The following is a 4,124-nucleotide window of genomic DNA, read 5'->3' as shown; positions in this document are numbered from 1 at the left end:
CTCAGAAATCCACCTGCCTCTGCCTCCCAAGCGCTGGGATTAAAGGCGTGCGCCACCACTGCCCGGCCAGAATTTTTTTTTTTTTTAAACCATCAAATGTATGATCCGATAGAAATAGATGTATAGAGATGTCACTTACTGCAGAGAAAGTACCTCTAGGATTGTAAGGGAGTTTGGAAAGAGCATATCGCTTGACTCCTTGTGTCCTCTAAAACCACAATGACTGATGCTGAGCTGATGTGCAAATGTGCGCCAATGTGGATGCTGCTGTGCTTGGATGCAGTTTTTATAGACTGCAGAGTCACAGCGTTATATTTTCGCCTCGTGAGGTCATCTCGGGGTTTCCTAAGTCACCTCGTTGCTCTCTTTGCACTTAAGATCTGTATTTTTGCAGGTGAGGGAGGAACATTGTCGTCAGTTGCTCATTGGCTGAGGTTGCATATTCCCTGAGACAGCCTAGCAGGACGTTATGTAGTTCAGGCTGTTTAATGTTCTGTGGGCTCATTCTCCCTTACTGTGAGTGAGCTCTCCGCAGATACCTTAAGAACCCTTGCAGGGTTTACTTCTGAAGTTTGTTGATGTATGCTCTCATCCATCACCCTCCCTCTTCCAGACAGGAAGTGGAATCAGGACTTTAAATAAATAAGTAACAAGGGCTGGAGAGATGGCTTAGCGGTTAAGAGCACTGACTGTTCTTCCAGAGGACCTGAGTTCAATTCCCAGCAACCACGTGGTGGTTCACTACCATCTGTAAAGGAATCTGATGCCCTCTTCTGATGTGTCTAAAGACAGCGACAGTGTACTCTTATGCATAAAATAAAATGGATCTTTTAAAAAAAATGCGAATAAGGCATTTCTTGTAAACGTAATACTTTAAGGAGATTTGAAGAACAGCTTGACATTTGAGATTTGAATAGGGTTCAAAGCTCTTGCAGCTGCCATGTGCTTTTGGCTTGTCTTGTTAATAAACAAAAGTAATTAGCGTGCATTTGTGCCTGCACCTGATTGATTCTTGGCGCATTATCACGATGCAAATGTGTATATGCAGATCATTAATAGTTTTTAAGCCACCGTTAGAGCCTGCATTTTTCTGATTGGCCAGTTAAAATGAGTGCAAGCAAGTACTGTTTACATTCATGTTTAGAGCTAGGCGTGTTGGCTGATTTCTGTGAATTCAAAGCCAGCCTGGTCTTCATCATGAGTTCCAGGCTAGGGGTTACATATGGATACTTTATCTATTTTTTAAAAAGTTTGGATACATTAATGTTTAGAAGACTCCACAGGTAGTTTTAGAAGCGTTTCCCAAATCCCGAATTAGAAAAACCAATAGAAGGCAGCCCGGCAATTGGCTGTAACCGAGAACAGGTCGTCTCCCGCTCTTTCACACTGTTTAAACCACGTCTCCTGCACCAAGAGAATTGGCAAGAACTACTTCCATCTTGTCTCAGCATTTATTGCAATGGCTGCCATGGGCTGGGGAGACCCTGCTGCACACACCTGACCTGTATCCTGTCCGGCAGTTGCATTTGTCGTGGAAACTGTAGATGAAATAGTAATGTCACCCTGTTCAAAAGAAAATTGAAACCTGGAAAGCAAAAGTCATTCCCCACGGTCACCAGGTAAGGGGGTGGTGCCCGGGCTTCAATGTTCAAGTGTTGCTTTTAGACACAGGGTGTCTTGGAGGACGGCTGCCTCCCGCTGCTCAGCTGTGCGGGAAGCAAAACAGGAACTGAGTTAGTTCAATCTTGTTTATACGAGGAGGGTGGGGGGTGGGGAACAAAATGAAAGTAATATTGAAGGGACACAGCTTGGAAGAAAGAGCCTGGGTTTGCACCGGGCTCCCAGCCATGCCTCAAGGTCACATTCTTGCCTTTATCAGAACACAGAATTGATGTGAGCACACCTGAGAATGTGTGGTCACGTTTCACCACACTTTCTGGTTTTAGTATTCCTGAAGTAAGTCTAGACACATGGTTGTTAGCGTCTTAACATTAACCCGCCCCTTCTTTCTTTGATTATTGGGCGCACCAAGACGGATGGTCCACAGTAGAGGGCATTTAGGAGTGGATGAAATGTGCAGCGTGTTTGCGTGTCTTTCCACAGATGTGTTCTTGTTGCCACCGTCACAGGGATCAGATTCAGTGTGGCCATTTTTCTCACCATGTAGTCTTCTGGAGGTCCTCACCTCAGTAAACGAATCTCTGTACATCTGTAAAGCTAGGAGGTGAGAGGTTGGGCTGCCTGCGTTTGCAGATCACATAGGATGTGCTGACACACCTGCCTCTGAGGATGACAGTGATTAAAGACCCTCTCAGCTGCCTCAACACCATTGTTACACATCTCCTGACTTTGTTCTTAGAGCCCCCGAGGTAGGGAAGCCCCTAGAACATCCTGGGTTAGAACCATATGTCTTTGAACCCTGCCACTCCAAGTTTATGCCCCTACTTGTCTTGCCAATGGTAACTAGTCTTCCAGAGAACCATCCTTATGCCTCCTCGTCTGTGACATCACAGGGCCCTTTAAATAAGAGCAACACGGGCTGGGGAGATGGCTCAGTGGTTAGGAGCCCTGACTGCTCCTCCGAAGGTCCTGAGTTCGAATCCTGGCAACCACATGGTGGTTCATGACCATCCATGATGAGATCTGACTCCCTCTTCTGGAGTGTCTAAAGACAGCTACAGTTGTACTTACGTATAATAAATAAATAAATCTCTAAAAAAAAAAAAATAGGAGCGACACTTCTTTTTGAGAGTCTCATGCAGTATGTCTTAGTCAGATTCCTCTCCATCCCCCAACTCTGACCAGATCCTTCCCTCTCCCTACCCACCCAACTTCAGTACACTCTGTATAACGCTCTGTGCTCTGTGTGTGGGTGTGGGTGTGTTCTGCTTCCTGTCTGGCTTTGATCGATCTTCTCAGGCTCATCTCACACCCTTCCCCCCTCAGCGCTAACTTCTGTCCATCCCCTATGGCTCAGCTGCACCACCTTCATCAGGGATAGATGACTTTTGATCTCCCAGACTAAACGGGGTTCTTCAGGTATCATCTTTTCTTTGTGTGGTGGTAAGAATGGAGCCCGGAGCCTTCACACGCTCTGCAAATACTCTGCCCCTCTGAACAGAATCCCTAGCCATGTACGGTAAATTTGATACTGTTTTGCTTTTTAAGATTCATCTTTAGTTAGGTGCATGAGTGTGTGTATGTGTGCCTGCACATATGAATATGGTTGCCCGTGGAAGCCAGAAGAGGGCACTGGAGCCCCTGGAGCTAGAGTAAGCAGGTTTGTGAGCTGTTGTGTAAGCGCTGGTAAGTGAACTCCGGGGCTTTTGGGAGAGTCTGCTCTCAGCTGCTGAGTCTCTCCTCCAGTGTTTGCTGTACTCAATACTGAATTCATATCTTTCTTATTTAAGAAATTCCATACAAGGCTAGTGGTTGAGTGACTTCCTCAAAGCTATGGGGCCACTTCGATTTGGGATGAGCCACACATATTTGGGATTTCTGGGACAGGGCTGGACAACCTGAAAAAAGCTGTCTGCTGTTAGCCTTCCTGAGGCTAGAAAAAAGGAGCTATGAATCAATATTGTAGGTTTAGAACATGGCCTGATTACCTTCCTACTCTGTGTTGACATGTCTGTGTATGTACACATTTGTTTGCGATTTCCAATACACGAACGTGTGTGTGTGTGTGTGTGTGTGTGTGTGTGTGTGTGTGTGAGCATTTTGGAGGCCAGATATTATTGATTGTTGTCCAGTGTGTTTGTCAATCGATTTCCATGTTATTCTTTTTTTTTAAAAAAAAAATGATTTATTTATTTATTATATGTAAGTACACTGTAGCTGTCTTCAGACACACCAGAAGAGGGCATCTGATCTCATTACAGGTGGTTGTGAGCCACCACGTCGTTGCTGGGATTTGAACTCAGGACCTCCAGAAGAGCAGTCAGTGCTCTTAACCACTGAACCATCTCTCCAGCCCTCCATGTTCTTCTTGAGATAGGGTCTTTCACTGAATCTGGAACTTAACCAGTCCAACCAGGCTGGCTGGCCAGCCAATCCTGAGGATTCTCTAATGTCTGTCTGTCTCTTCTCTGTGTCTCTGTGTCTGTCTCCCTCTCTCTCCCTCT

At 45.7% G+C, this 4,124-nt stretch overlaps 1 protein-coding gene across 2 annotated transcripts in view; it reads left to right on the top strand.

Moving 5' to 3' along the window:
• Positions 1-4,124, top strand: part of Ube2d1 (ubiquitin conjugating enzyme E2 D1) — a 33,651-nt gene that overhangs the window by 20,338 nt on the left and 9,189 nt on the right. The gene's annotated exons all lie outside the window — the stretch shown is intronic.

Source organism: Mastomys coucha, unplaced genomic scaffold (assembly GCF_008632895.1).
Source record: "Mastomys coucha isolate ucsf_1 unplaced genomic scaffold, UCSF_Mcou_1 pScaffold3, whole genome shotgun sequence".
Lineage (NCBI taxonomy): Eukaryota > Metazoa > Chordata > Mammalia > Rodentia > Muridae > Mastomys > Mastomys coucha.
Note: the sequence above shows the minus strand (reverse complement) of the source record. Positions and strands in the feature narration are given on the sequence as shown.